Below are 16,317 nucleotides of genomic sequence, written 5' to 3'. Positions count from 1 at the left end.
GCTCATCTTTTGAGGTGGAAAGAATTTGGCCAAGAAAGCATTGACCAACTTTTTCCAAGAGTTCAGGCTTTCCCCAGGTTGTGAGTCCAACAATATCCTAGCTCTGTCTCTTACAGCAAAGGGGAAAAACATAAGTTTGTAGACCTCGGGATCAACCCCATTGGTCTTAACAGTGTCACATATTTGCAAGAATTCAGCTAAGAACTGATGAGGATCTTCCAATGAAAGTCCATAAAACTTGCAATTCTGCTGCATTAGAGAAACTAATTGAGGCTTAAGCTCAAAGTTGTTTGCTCCAATTGCAGGAATTGAGATGCTTCTTCCATAGAAGTTGGAAGTTGGTTTAGTAAAGTCACCAAACATCTTCCTTGCATCTCCACCATTGTTCTCAGGTTCGGCTGCCATGTCTGCCTCTTTTTCAAAATTTACTGTAAGGTCCTCTCCGGAGTGTTGTGCTTTAGCTTCTCTTAGCTTCCTCTTTAGAGTCCTTTCAGGTTCAGGATCAGCTTCAACAAGAATGTCCTTATCCTTGTTCCACTCATATGAAAAAGAAGAGAACAAAGAGAGAAGAGGAATCCTCTATGTCACAGTATAGAGATTCCTTTATGTGTCAGAGGAAAAGAAGAATAGAAGAATGAGTTAGAGAGATAATAACAAGAATTCGAACATAGAGAGAGGGAGAGGGTTCGAATTATTAGATGAGTAGAAGAGAAATGTTAGCAAATAAATAAAATAAATAGAAAGAGATGAGAGAGAGAGTATTCAAATTTTAAGAAGAGGGAAAAGAAAAATATTTTTATTTTTATTTAATTAATTAAGTTAGTTTCAAAAATTTGAAAAAAGAAATACAAGAAAATTAAAAACTAAAACAATTAGTTAATTAAAAAGATTTTTGAAAAAGTGGTTAGTAATTTTCAAAAATTAGAAGTGGAAAAGTAGTTAGGTGGTTTTGAAAAAGATAAGAAATAGTAAACTTTTTAAAATTAAAACAAACAAGTCAAGTAGTTAGTTGAAAAAGATTTGAAAATAAATTTTGAAAAGATAAAAAGTTAGAAAAAGATTTTGAAATTAAAATTTTAAAAAGATATGATTGAAATTTATTTTGAAAAAGAATTGAAAAAGAAATTAAAAAGATTTGATTTTTAAAATTAAAGTTGATGACTTGACTAACAAGAAACTAAAAGATATGATTTAAGAATTCAAAGATTGAACCTTTCTTAACAAGAAAGTAACAAACTTGAAATTTTTGAATCAAAACATTAATTGTTAGCAAGGATTTTCGAAAATATGAAATAAAATTAAGAAAAAGATTTTTGAAAAATCAGTTTTTAAAATTTTCGAAAACATTAAAAGAAAAAAATGAAAAAGATTTTGAAAAATTTTCAAAATGAAATTCGAAAATCATAAAAAATGAAAAAGAATTGATTTTGAAAAATATTTGAAAAGATAAAGTTTTTAAATTGAAATTTTGACTTGACTAACAAGAAACAACTAAATTTTAAAAATTTTTGACCAAGTCAACTCAAAATTTCAAAAATTATGAAAAGAATAAGGAAAATATATTTTTTTTACTTTTAAATTTTTAATGAGGAGAGAGAAAAACAACAAAATGAAACAAAACATAAAAATTTAAGATCAAAATAAATAATGCATGCTAGAACACTTTGAAAGTCAAGATGAACACTAAGAATACTTTGAAGATATGATGAACATCAAGAACAAATTTTTGAAAATTTTTAATAAAAGAAAGACATGCAAGACACCAAACTTAAAAACTTTTGTACTAGGGACACTAACAATTTGAAAATACACAAGAAAAACAATAAAAGACACAAAACAAGAAAAATTAAAGATCAAACAAGGAAAATCATCAAGAAAAACTTGAAGATCAAAGAAGAACACAATGCATGAATTTTTGAAAATTTTAGGAAAATTAAATTAAAAAAATTGCAGTTGATACCAAACTTAAAATTTGACACAAGACTCAAACAAGAAACACAAAAGTTTTTTGGTTTTTTGATTTTATTAAATTTTTTTATTCAAAAACTTTTTGAAAAGAAAATAAAGGTTGAAACAAGAAAGAAGGTTACCTAATCTAAGCAACAAGATGAACCGTCAGTTGTCCAAACTCGAACAATCCCCGGCATAATATGCAAGTAGACAAAGAAAGCAACCACATAAACAACACACATGATGAATGTCTGCCCTATTGGCTGTGATATCACATTGTCGGTTCAACTGCCAACCCGACATATCTCCATGGAGATGTCGACCTTTGGACTCATAATAGGAACCCCTGAGATATGGTGCTCGAAACACCGTCCAGGATTCTGTGCTTGCACACTCTAGTGATCCGAAGGGATGCGAGCGGGATACTATTGCCACGGAGGCACAGACCTCACATATCAACGTAAGCAGGACGAACCAACGCCCTTACGCCGCCGCCGCTACCTCAACAGGCGGGATCCAACCAAACCATCCTTGCTAGGCGCATAGCGTCTCAACAATCTTAGTATAAAACAGTGATTTAGTGGTTTTCAAAAATTATTTTTCAATATATCATGGATCCATCATTCCATCTCGAGTCCCAGACTCATCTCAACCACTGCCAATTCATAATTTTCGTTTCGAACTCATTAGTTCACAAGTTTCTTAATTCATTGTCAGTATTTGCCAATTCACTACTCTTCCTTCTCTCTCAACCAAACCCATCCTCAGTATGGCAGAAACCTAAGCCTCCATTCTCTGACATTTCAAGGTAATATCAAATTGAATCTCCTAGGACCTTTTCTATGTTTTGATACCCGAAAAATAAGCCAAAGAGTCTTAAATAAGTGTCACATAAGTTTGCACACTTGTTTGGAAGGCAAAACAATTAAAAACAAGATTTTAGTTGAAAACCAGGGCATGTGCGTACGCACAGGGGTGTGCATGCGCATGCCCAAGAGGATTTTCAAATGTGTGCGTACGCACAGGTGATGACCGGAATTCACTACCCACATATAATGAATCCATTCTTTGGCAAACACACCAAATTGTCGTCAAGTAATAACCCACAATGGAGTGGGGTTGGATCCCCAGAGATTAATGGATTAAGCAAACAATAGTTGATTAATTAGCCTACTTAGACAAGCACAATTGGATGATGAGCAACAAGAAAATGTAAATGACATAAAAGTAAAGGAAAGCAATAAAGTTCAAGAAAGTAAATGACAAGGAAAGTAAAGTACAAGAAAGTAAAGTGCTAGAAATGTAAAGTGCAGAAAATGTAAATAACCATAAAGTAAATAAAAGAAAGAAAGAAAAAATAAACATTGAGATCAAGAGATATTGCATTCTCCGGATTAATTGATTTCATTTCATCTTCAATCATGCAACTCATTGACCTCTTGGCAATCATGAGTGATTGAGTCCCAATCCCTTGGTAACTCAATCTCCCCAATCTTGATCAATAGCCAATTCCTTGGTCTAGTTGCTCATGAGAGGAGATGAAGCTTGTTACTTGATTATACCACACATCATCACAGATCTAAATAGTGGGTGGATTATATGTCACCATATCCAATCCCAAAACCCAAATCTATTCAAGTGTGAGAAAGAATTTCAAGCATGGTTTTATATTTCCTCTTCCAAGGTTCCCATAAAACCCAATTGCATTCAATCTCTTTTCCAAGATAATTGAATGCTAAGCTTGAAGAACGAAGTTCTTTCTAGTAAATCAAAGAGAGATGAAGAGAAGAAGAAGAATAAAAACAAATTAATCCGTTGAAAAACAATAGAGCTCTCTTTCCCAATGGAAAGCATTAGTGATTCATAACTAAAATATTTACAAGTAAGAAAGTGGAAGAGGAGAGAAGTGTGGGTGAGAAGAGGGAGTCCAAAGACCCCTCCCAATGATAGATGATTCCTTCAAGTTCTATGAAACTAAGGCCTTTATATAGGCTCTCCTAAATTACAAACTTAAATAAAATTGAAAGCAAATTACAATAAAATGAAAATAAACTATTCTAGATGCTTCTTGTGGCCTTGATTGGTTGACAATTGTAGGCTTGAATGAGAGTTGGAGTGGGCTTGATTGAAGGTTGGGGGCTGCAGGAAGAAGTTGAAGTGCCATGCCCACTTGAATTTGCTCTTTGAAGTATGACCCATTTTACAATGTTGAAAGTATGGAGTTTTTTGGGCCTCAAATTGAATGTTCACCATAAAGTATTATATATTTTTAGAAAGCTCTGGATGTTAGCTTTCCATTGCCACTAGAATCAACTCATTTGGACCTTTGTAGCTCAAGTTATGCCCATTTGAAGATGGATAGGTTAGTCTGTCAAGTGGCCCGGCGTGCCACGCCTTCAATGATGCACAAAATCTTCCTCTCTGGCCATTAGAACTGGCGTGCCATGCCCAAAACTTGGCGTGCCATGCCTATTATGAAAATAGAGCTGGCGTGCCATGCCTTCGATATCAAGTGGCATGCCCAGGTTTTAACATCCACCTAGAGTGTTATATATGGTTGGAAAGCTCTTGATGTCAGCTTTCAAACGCCACCTAAATCAGATCATTTGGACCTCTAAAACTCAAGTTATGTTCCTTTGAAGATGAAGAGGTCAGGCTGGTAACTCTGCAGTGACGTGTTTTTCTCATTGTGTTTTCAGTGTCAATATCATTCTCAATTCCAGTGTCCATCATAAAGTGTTATATATGGTTGAAACGCCCTGAATGTCTACTTTCTAATGGCACTAGAATCACTCAATTTGGAGTTGTGTAGCTCAAGATATCGTCATTTAAATGAGAGGAGGTCAGGCTGGCATATGCCCCGGAGTGCCACGCCCACTTTTTGGCGTGCCACGCCCATAGTGGGGCTCAAAATTACTCCTGTGGAACTTAAGCCTGGCGTGCCATGCCCAAAACACTAAGTGGCGTGCCCTCTTTGACATATTGGCTTCACAAACTTGGCATGACACGCCCATAGCACCAAGTGGCACGCCCTCTTTGAGACTTGGCTTCACAAACTTGGCGTGCCATGCCCAGAGCTCTAAGTGGCACACCCATTGTTGAGGGATAGTTCAAAAGCTTGGCGTGCCATGCCCAGAGCTTCAAGTGGCATGCCCAGCTTCACACGCCTAGCTTTATTTGTTATTTCCTTTCCCTTTTGTTGCTCTTTTCACCTAAAATTCAGCACAAACCCATTTCAAAGCAATGTACCATAATATATATCATTTGTTTCATGAAATTGCATTGTTTCAATGAGATTGTGCTCTTTTTATGGTCCTTTTAGATAAGAAAAAGGGGTAAATGATGCAAGTCATCAACAGTGAATAAAAATTTCAACTCTGTTCATCTGCACAATGTGTGCGAATGCTCTCAACAGAGTGCACGTTCCAACGTGTGCATGCGCACAAGGCTGTGTGTGCGCACAACTTGCAAAATTTCATTGGTTGTGTGTGCGCACAGAGCGTGCTAGCGCTCCCAACATAAGCCATATCCCCGTGTGTGCGTGCGCACAGGTTCAAAAATTCACAGGGTGTGTGTGTGCACAAGGTTGTGCATGCGCACACAAACCAGAAATCACAAATTCTGCAGCATTCACAGAATTCAGATTTTGACACCAACCTTTGAATGATCATAACTCCCTCTACAAAAATCCATTTTCTATAAAATTTATATCAATTTAAATCTCTCAAAGCCATCTTTAATTTAAAACAAGTTTCATTTAATTTTAAGCTTTGAAACTCAAGTTATGCGTCAAACTTAACCCAAAACTCATTTTTACCAAAAACTTATAAGTTCTCAACCTTCCAATTTCCCAACCAAAACCAAACCACAATCTCATCAAACTCCAAAACACATCAGATCTCACACTTTTCATACCACAATTCACCACTTCATCTTATGAAATCATCAATCCCAATTATCAATTACATAACACTATATTCATTTCTCAACTAACACATTAATCAATTATCATTCCACCATTACCAACAATCATCATAATCAATCTTAATCTCAATCTTCAATACCATATTATTAACATCAACATTACCATTCACCAAAACAACCCAAATCATCATACATCATCGTACAAGAATTCCAACAACCAATTTAATTCAATCCTATCCTATGGGTCACTAGTCTAAGTGTCCAGAAATATTATATATTACATAGAGGAAACTGAAATCATACCTTAGCCAATTCTCAATATGCACAAAACACCACTTTGAGTCCAAGCAAGCTTTCAACCCAAAATCAAGTCACCAACAATTCACCAACTAACTCCAACCAGCATCAACAATCAATTTTTTCCAAGCTATACACATTAATTACCACAAATCAATACCTAGGGTTCATCAAAATCACAATTTCACAAGGTAAAGAGTTTTCTTACCTTTCTCGATGGTGTTTGGGGCACAAACTACTAATAGTCCAACCTTAAGTACTATCTAAACAATCAAAACACAAAAATTCATTCAAAATCATTACCCATATTTTTGGATTTTTAAGGCAGAGGGGAAGAGGTGAAAAATCAAAATATTACCAACAAAGATTAGATAGAAATAATGGCCTCGACAAGAGCTTTGCGTAGCCGCTGACGGCATGTGAATCGAAGCACTGTAGCTCGAGTTATGGCCATCGGAAGTTGTATGTGAATAGTAACACTCTCTTTTCTCCTCTCTTCTCTTGCAGCTTCTAGGTTTAGTGTGTGGGTGGGTTATGAGCTGAAATGGCTCATTTTAAGTGTATTTATATGTTAAGCTTGGGCCCAACTTGGGTCCGGTCAATCCTGTTAGCATTTTTGGCCCAAACCTTTAAAATTTGTGCCCGGTTTTCAATTCTAAATATTATTTTAAGGTTTTTCTACTGCTTTTAATTATTCTCGCTGATGCCAGGGCATCATGTCCTATTTTTCTATGCTTTTCAGTAGATTTTAGTTTAGTTTTCATACAAATTCTGTTGATAAAGGAGCAAAAGCATGAAAAATCTCTTCATAAACAAAAATCTCAAGCATAGGTGAATTTTAGTTAATATACAAGGAAAACATGATGAAATAGATCACACTAAGTGAAGTTATGATTTTGAGCATTATTAGCACACTTAGTATAATAGAGATTATCTTGTATATTACTTTGATACACTTATTTGTTTGATGATAGGAAAAATAGAAGTAGAGAAGCAGAGAAAAGCAACGAGGAAGAACCAACATTAGTATGAAGAAAGTGAAGAACTAACGTTGGTGAACCAACGTTACCCCCAACGTTCTCGATACATCTCAAAAATTCAAGGCCGGAAGAATCACCTTGTGTGCGTACGCACAAGAAGAAAAGTGGCTAGTGTGCGTACGCACAAGTGGAACGTTAGCCAAACAACGTTGCCTCCAACACTCAGGTCAAACGCTAACATTGGAAATTTTTGCTAGTGTGCATACGCAGAAGAGGAAATTTGCCAGTGTGATTACGCACACTGCCTTGTGCGTACGCACACGAGGAAGAGCATTGGAGGAGAACGTTTGCATGCCAACGTTGACGAAAATGCTGAGGAAGGGTCTGGGAGCAATTTTTAAATGCTGCAACACCACTAAAGGCCCCAATACACCCCTGGATCATGCAAGCAAGTAGAGCCTATAAACATCACTCAACCCAAGGTATAAGAAGCATCTCGATTAAGAATTTTCATTTGTAATTTGTATTTTCATCTTTTAGTTTGTAAGCCTATATAAATGAATTAGCTAGATTGGAGGAATCATTCTGGATTGGAAGGGAGTCTAGAATCATGCACACACATCCCTTAGCATACACCACTCTTCTTCCTTTTCTCTTCTTTTCTTTCCTTTGTAATAGTTTAGTTTCAATTGTAATTTTCATTTATGAAATTTTAATTTTCAGTTCTTCTTTAATTCTTGATCTTCTTCTTTATTTTTCTGTACGTTCTTTCTTTTCTGTTAGAATAGAGCAATGAATTAAACTAACTCTTTTCATTGGGTTAAAGAGATCTATTGTTATTTAATGGATCAATTGTAGTTTTCATTCTTCTTCCTCTGTCTTTTCTCTTGGTCTTACTAGAAAGCTTTCAATCTTTATTCAATTGAACAATTGTCTCGACGAAGAAATTGTCCATAATTGGATTTCCTCGGAACCTTGACAGAGGAATTAGGAAATCATGCTAGAAATGCTTTCTCATGCTGGATTAGGTTGGGGGTTGGATGGATATCGTGACATGTAATCCTACGAATACTTTGATTTATGAAGGTGTGTGGTATAATCAGTCACCAAGCTTCATCTCTTCCCATGAGCAATTAAATCAAGGAATTGGACAATTGTTCAAGCTTAGAGGGATTGGATTGTCAAGGAATTGGGATCAAATCACCTAAGATTGCCAAGGAGATCAATGAATGCATTGATTGAGGAAGAGATGAGAATGAACTTGATTCGGAAAATGCAATATCTCTTGATGCCAATGTTCATTTTATTTTTAGTTCTTTATTTACTTTATAGCCATTTACTTTCTTACACTTTACATTTCTAGCATCTTACATTCTTGTACTTTACATTCTTGTCATTTTACTTTTCTGCACTTTCCTTTTCTGTTATTTACATTTCTTGTTTGATCATCATGCCAATATGAACCGTCTAACTAGGCCAATTAATCAACTATTGCTTGCTTAATCCATTAATGCTCGTGGAATCGACCTCACTCTTTTGTGAGTTTTATTACTTGATACGACCCGGTGCACTTGCCGGTAGTTATTGCGGAGAATTAATTTTTTCTGTATCAGTCGCACAGTACCAAACTGATCTAAGCCAGTACTGCCGGTTAATTTACCGATACGCATTTTTATGCAATTTTTCACAGAAAATTACATTTTTCAATTTAGAAAAATCTACTGAATCCAAATATCATATTTATTTTTTCTAATTAATATTCTAAATCTTTTTGAACCTAATTCAGGCAATTAAGTTATTATTATTTAACGTTAATTAATCGGTTAATTGATTCGTGGTTCTTACATTCTCCCCACCAAATAAGAAATTTTGCCCTCAAAATCTGGTTTACCCATCATCATCCTTAAAAGTTCCCTCAACTTAAACCTACCTCTCACCATTCATCATTTTGTACCTCCACGTCAGCTCAATTTCTTGATTACATCTTTTATTCTTATTTATAACTCCATATTTTGACTGAATTCAAGCTTATATCGTACTCATCCTTCCTACTCTTAGATTTCCTTAATTCAAGCTCAATACAATATTAGCATTTCAATTCAATGCTCTTCTAATCTATCTTCCAAATTATTCAATTCCTATTTCAACCTATGCCCAAAGTCATCATGATCAAATATCGCAATCCCTATCTTCCTGACACGACAATTGCATTCAGTTATCACCCAATTCTCATTTATTCGCCTACCCGCATCTTCACAGCCCAACTCATTCTAATCTTACTGTCACAATCAAACTTAGTGTTTAGAAAACCTTTACTTACATTAACCCATTAACTCTTCAAGTATTCAAACCTAAGATACGTTTAGTCATCTTCCTACGACCTCTACTCACGACTATCATGTGCTATTGCATTCCACAAGCTTTCGCTGCGCCACTCTGATTTTTAGCCACTAATTAACCAACTAATCCAAATATTCAATTATGTCATACATTATTCATCGGATTACAAAACCTAGGCTTACTTTTGAACTTCCTCAACATGACCCAAATAAGATTTACACTCGTCCTAAGACTAAGTCATACTTAGGGCCTTATAGCATCTCCATGCCTAATTCAATGTCTCATCAAATTCTCAATCATAAGCAACTTTCCATAGCTCCAATTACAATATCCATCAATTTCCAACCATTCAACACCTTCAAGGCCTAGCAACCGTTCTTATACTAACTATAATTTTAATACCATATACTCAATCACACTTATAACACACTCAATCATTTCAAACATCTAAAATATTCTATTCTCGATTTTCTTTACTCATTTGACAAAATTCCAAGATCCACAATACCACCACATTGTTTATTTTGTATCTAATTATCCGCTTCGTTTACAATTTTACCTATGTATATAATTCAACCTCCATTAGATATACTAACAACCAATAAACTCTTACTTATCATAACTAATATCAATTACCACTCAATGTAAAACCCAATCAAAATTCAATCCTAAATTCATGCCCACTTATTTTTCTCCTTTTCTACTTACCTCTACACTTAAATGATTCACCAGGTACCAAATGTTACATCAATTATTCTAGAACCTACACGTAAAAACCAAAATTAATCTTCTTTTCAAATCCTGGAGAAGTTTCTCCATAGTTTGACGTCCATACCAATGGGGTCTTCTTGTCTGTCAACTTAATTATAGAAAACGTCATTTGCAAAAGTAAAGCTTCACCACTCCGTGTGATGTCGCACGCTCGCAAGTTTCCTCCTTCGGGTCTATAATTTGTGTACTGATGCACGAAATTATGATTACACTTTTCACAACTCCGGTACAACTAACCAGCAAGTGCACTGGGTCGTCCAAGTAATAAAACCTTACTCAAGTAAGGGTCAATCCCATGGAGATTACGGGTTTGAAGCAAGCTATGGTCATCCTGTAAATCTTCGTCAGGCAGATTCAATTGGTTATGAGTTTTGATAATTGAAAGATAAATAAAACGTAAATTAAATTAAAGATACTTATGTAGTTCATTGGTGGGAATTTCAGATAAGCATTTGGAGATGCTTTGTTGCTTCTGAACCTCTGTTTTCCTATTGTCTTCATCCAATCGTGCGTGCTCCCTTCCATGGCAAGCTGTATGTTGGTGGATCACCGTTGTCATTGGCTACCATCCGTCCTCTCAGTGAAAATGGTCCAGGTATGATTTCTGTACGACTAATCAACTGTCAGATCTCTCGTCTCGGATGAAAAATACCAGGCACAACTACCGTATGGCTAATCATCTGTCGGTTCTCACTTGTGTCAAAATAGGATCTCTCTATCCTTTTGCACACTGTCACTGTGCCCAACATTCGTGAGTTTGAAGCTCGTCACAGTCATCCCGTCCCAGATCCTACTCGAAATACCACAGATAAGGTTTAGACTTTTCGGATCTCGGGAATTCTGCCAATTGGTTCTAGCCTCTACCACGAAGGTTCTAATCTCACGGATTCGAATTCTTTGTTGTCAGGAGAGGCAAGTCAAATCTGTGGATCAGAGACCTAAGAGACTATACTCCAACTGTCGTCCAATAATTACATTGAACATCATGTAGACCGCTTGTGATTGTTAGGCAGGCGAATCTTAGCTAGGCGAGTAACGAAGATAGTGGGTGATTGTCACAGGTCACCCCTTCATTTTGACTTAACTGAATTAAGTATGAGAGTATATCTTGGAGAAGAAGTAAGCGTGAATTGAAAGAGAAATAATAGCACTTGCATTAATTCATGAAGAACAGCAGAGCTCCGCACCTTAATCTATGAGGTGTAGAAACTCCACCGTTAGAAAATACATAAGAGAAAAAAGTCTAGACATGGCCGAATGGCCAGCCTCCCAAATGTGAAAAATGGCATAAGCTTCCCAATACAATAGTAAAAAGTGCTATTTATAGTAAACTAGTTACTAAGGATTACAGAAAATAAGTAACTAAGTGCAGATAGTGTAGAAATCTACTTTCGGGGCCCACTTGGTGTGTGCTTGGGCTGAGCATTGAGCTTTACACATGCATAAGCCTTTTATGGAGTTAAACGCCAACTTAGATGTTAGTTTGGGCGTTTAACTCCAGTTCTAGTGCCTGTTCCGGCGTTTTACGCCAGAAAAGGGTCTCTAGCGGGCGTTTAATGCCAGTTTGGGCCATCAAATCTTGGGCAAAGTATGGACTATTATATATTGCTGGAAAGCCCAAGATGTTAGCTTTCCAGCCCAATTGAGAGCGCGCCATTTGGAATTTTTCAGCTAAAGAAAAATACGTTTGAGTGCAGGGAGGTCAGAATCCAACAGCATCTGTAGTCCTTTCTCAGCCTCTGAATCAGATTTTTGCTCAGGTCCCTCAATTTTAGCCTGAAAACACCTGAAATTACAGAAAAATACACAAACTCATAGTAAAGTCCTGAATTGTGATTTTTGCATAAAAACTAATAAAAATATAATAAAAAGTAACTAAAATATACTAAAAACTACCCAAAAATAATGCCAAAAGCGTATAAATTATCTGCTCATCACAACACCAAACTTAAATTGTTGCTTGTCCCCAAGAAACCAAAAACAAAATAAGATAAAAAAGAAGAAAAAATACAATAAATTTAAAAAATATCAATGAGGATTAGTTTTAATTAGATGAGCGGGACTAGTAGCTTTTTGCCTCTGAATAGTTTTGGCATCTCTCTATCCATTGGAGTTCAAAGTTGTTGGCCTCTTTAGGAACTCAGAAATACAAATAATGTTATTGATTTTTCAAGTTAAGTTCTTTTTGATTATTGAACACATCTACTTTATGAGTCTTGGCCGTGACCCTTAGCATTTTGTTTTCCAGTATTACCACCGGATACATAAATGCCACGGGCACATAACTTTCTTGCCTTTGTTGCCCCACTCTCATGGCCTTTTGGTCCTCTCTGATTTCATGGAGGATGATGGAGTGCTCTTGGTGCTCCACTCTTAGTTGCTCCATGTTGGAACTCAATTCTCCTAAAGAGGTGTTGAGTTGCTCCCAATAGTTGTGTGGAGGGAAATTCATCCCTTGAGGCATCTTAGGAATTTCTTGATGGGGACTTCCTCATGCTCTTGTTGAGGTCCATGAGTGGGCTCTCTTGTTTGCTCCATCCTCATTCTAGTGATGGGCTTTTGAGATGAATCTCTCCATCTCCTATGACTCAGAGTTGGAAGCAACTGCCTTCCCTTTCCTCTTCCTAAAGGTTTTTCCGGCCTTAGGTGCCATTAATGGTTATGAAAAATAAAAAGCAGAGCTTTTTTCCATAGCAAACTTAAAAGGTTTGCTCGTCCTCGAGCAAAAGAAGAAAGAAAGGATGAGAGGAAGAAGAGATAGAGTAGATGGAGGTGTGTGAATGGTTCGACCAAGGGGGTTTTAGGTGGTTATGTTGTGTGAAAATGAAGGAGTGATAAGGGGCTTATATAGGAGTGGAGTAGAGAGGGAATTCTTGTAATAGGGGTTGGGTTTGGGAGGTAGATGGTTTGAATTTGAATGGGTGGGGGTAGGTGGGTTGTATGATGGTTTTGGAGGAGAAATGGAGGTGATTGGTGGAGGTTATTTTGGGGAATAGTGTTATAAAAAGGTGTGAAAAGGAGAGAAAAATAGTTGGGATAGGTGCGGATCTTGTGGGGTTCACAGATTCTGAGGTGTTAAGGAATTCTGATCCCTGCACCTTTCTGGCATTTAAACGCCCTTTATGTGCCATTTCTAGCGTTTAACGCCAGCTCTGCTGCCTTTCATGGTGTTAAACGCCAGACTGATGCCCCTTTCTGGCGTTTAATGCCAGCCAGACACCATTTTCTGGCGTTAAACGCCAGTCTGTCTGCCAATTCTGGCGTTTAATGCCCAGAATGCTGCCAGACTGGGCGTTAAACGCCCATTCTGCTATCCTTATTGGCGTTTAAATGCCAGTAAGCCTATCCTCTAGGGTGTGATGTTTTTGATGCTATTTTTGATTCCACTTTAATTCTGCAGCTGTTTTTGTGACTCCACATGATCATCAACCTAAAGAAAACATAAAATAACAATGGAAAATGAAATCAAAAAGTAATTAACATAGATAAATAAGATTGAGTTGCCTCCCAATAAGCGCTTCTTTAATGTCAATAGCTTGACAGTGAGCTCTTATAGAGCTTCACAGACACTCAGAGCATGATGGTGGCCTCCCAACACCAAACTTAGAGTTTGAATGTGGGGCTCTGCTTGACTCTATATTGAGAGAAGCTTTGCATGCTTCCTCTCCATGGTTACAGAGGAAGATCCTTGAGCCTTAAACACAAGGTAGTCCTCATTCAGTTGTAGGACTAACTCTCCTCTGTCCACATCAATCACAGCTCTTGCTGTGGCTAAGAAGGGTCTTGCAAGGATGATGGATTCATCCTCATCCTTCCCAGTGTCTAGGATTATAAAGTCAGCAGGGATGTAAAGGCCTTCAACCTTCACTAAGACATCCTCTACAAGTCCATAAGCCTATTTTATTGATTTATCTGCCATCTCTAGTGAGATTCTTGCAGCTTGTACCTCAAAGATCCCCAGTTTCTCCATTACAAAAAATGGTATGAGGTTAATACTTGAACCAAGGTCACACAGAGCCTTCTCAAATGTCATGGTGCCTATGGTACAAGATATTAAGAAGCTTCCGGGATCCGGTTTCTTTTGAGATAATTTCTGCTGAACCAAGGTATTTAGTTCCTTAATGTGCAATGGAGGTCCATCCTCCCAAGTCTCATTACCAAATAGCTTGGCATTCAGCTTCATGATTGCTCCAAGATACTGAGCAACTTGCTCTTCAACAAGACCTTCATCCTCATCAGAGGAAGAATCTTCATCAGAGCTCATGAACTGCAACATTAAGTTCCATGGAATCTCTATGATCTCTATATGAGCCTCAGATTCCTTTGGTTTCTCAATAGGGAACTCCTTATTGGTTAGTGGACGTCCAGCAAGGTCTTTCTCACTAAAAATCACTGCCTTTTTACTTTCTCCAGGTTCGACCACTTTGGATATAGTTATGGCCTTGCACTCTCTTTTGGGATTCTCTTCTGTACTGCTTGGGAGAGTACTAAGAGGAGTTTCAATAACTCTTTTACTCAGCTGAACCTCTTGTGCCTCCAGATTTCTAATGGAGAACCTTGTTTCAGTCATAAAACTGTGAGTGGTCTTAGTTAGATCAGAGAGGCTCTGCCTAGAATTCTCTGTCTGTTGCTGAGAAGATGATGGAAAAGGTTTGCTATTGCCAAACTGAATTTTCCCACCATTATTATTATTGAAGCCTTATTGAGGCTTCTGTTGATCCTTCCATGAGAAATTTGGATGATTTCTCCATGAAGGATTATAGGTGTTTCCATAGGATTCTCCTATGTAATTCACCTCTTCCATTGCAGGATTCTCAGGGTCATAAGCTCCTCCTTCAGAGGAGGCTTCTTTAGTACTGCCGGATGCAGCTTGCAATCCAGTCAGATTCTGAGAAATCATATCGACTTGCTGAGTCAATATTTTGTTCTGAACCAATATAGCATTCAAAGTATCAATCTCAAGAACTCCTTTCTTTTGAGTTATCCCATTATTCACATGATTTCTTTTAGAAGTATACATGAATTGGTTATTTACAACCATTTTAATGAGTTCCTGGGCTTCTGCAGGTGTTTTCTTCAGATGAAGATTTCCACCAGCAGAGTGGTCCAATGACATCTTGGACAATATAGACAGACCATCATAGAATATACCTAAGATGCTCCATCATGAAAGCATGTCAGAAGGACACCTTCTGATCAATTGCTTGTATCTTTCCCAAGCATCATAAATGGATTCACCTTCCTTCTGTCTGAAGGTTTAGACTTCCATTCTAAGCTTGCTCATCTTTTGAGGTGGAAAGAATTTGGCCAAGAAAGCATTGACCAACTTTTTCCAAGAGTTCAGGCTTTCCCCAGGTTGTGAGTCCAACAATATCCTAGCTCTGTCTCTTACAGCAAAGGGGAAAAACATAAGTTTGTAGACCTCGGGATCAACCCCATTGGTCTTAACAGTGTCACATATTTGCAAGAATTCAGCTAAGAACTGATGAGGATCTTCCAATGAAAGTCCATAAAACTTGCAATTCTGCTGCATTAGAGAAACTAATTGAGGCTTAAGCTCAAAGTTGTTTGCTCCAATTGCAGGAATTGAGATGCTTCTTCCATAGAAGTTGGAAGTTGGTTTAGTAAAGTCACCAAACATCTTCCTTGCATCTCCACCATTGTTCTCAGGTTCGGCTGCCATGTCTGCCTCTTTTTCAAAATTTACTGTAAGGTCCTCTCCGGAGTGTTGTGCTTTAGCTTCTCTTAGCTTCCTCTTTAGAGTCCTTTCAGGTTCAGGATCAGCTTCAACAAGAATGTCCTTATCCTTGTTCCACTCATATGAAAAAGAAGAGAACAAAGAGAGAAGAGGAATCCTCTATGTCACAGTATAGAGATTCCTTTATGTGTCAGAGGAAAAGAAGAATAGAAGAATGAGTTAGAGAGATAATAACAAGAATTCGAACATAGAGAGAGGGAGAGGGTTCGAATTATTAGATGAGTAGAAGAGAAATGTTAGCAAATAAATAAAATAAATAGAAAGAGATGAGAGAGAGAGTATTCAAATTTTAAGAAG

General features: G+C 37.1%; 1 non-coding gene across 1 annotated transcript; it reads left to right on the top strand.

Annotated features, from left to right (window-relative positions):
* The first annotated feature begins 15,432 nt into the window (after positions 1-15,432).
* LOC112793628 (small nucleolar RNA R71) lies at positions 15,433-15,540 on the top strand. The gene has a single exon (XR_003198328.1). It is a non-coding gene; the product is annotated as a small nucleolar RNA R71 (small nucleolar RNA).
* The last annotated feature ends 777 nt before the right edge of the window (positions 15,541-16,317 follow it).

Source organism: Arachis hypogaea, chromosome 3, assembly GCF_003086295.3.
Source record: "Arachis hypogaea cultivar Tifrunner chromosome 3, arahy.Tifrunner.gnm2.J5K5, whole genome shotgun sequence".
NCBI classification, from domain to species: domain Eukaryota; kingdom Viridiplantae; phylum Streptophyta; class Magnoliopsida; order Fabales; family Fabaceae; genus Arachis; species Arachis hypogaea.
The sequence above is the reverse complement of the archived record's forward strand: the minus strand, read 5'-3'. Positions and strand labels throughout refer to the sequence as shown.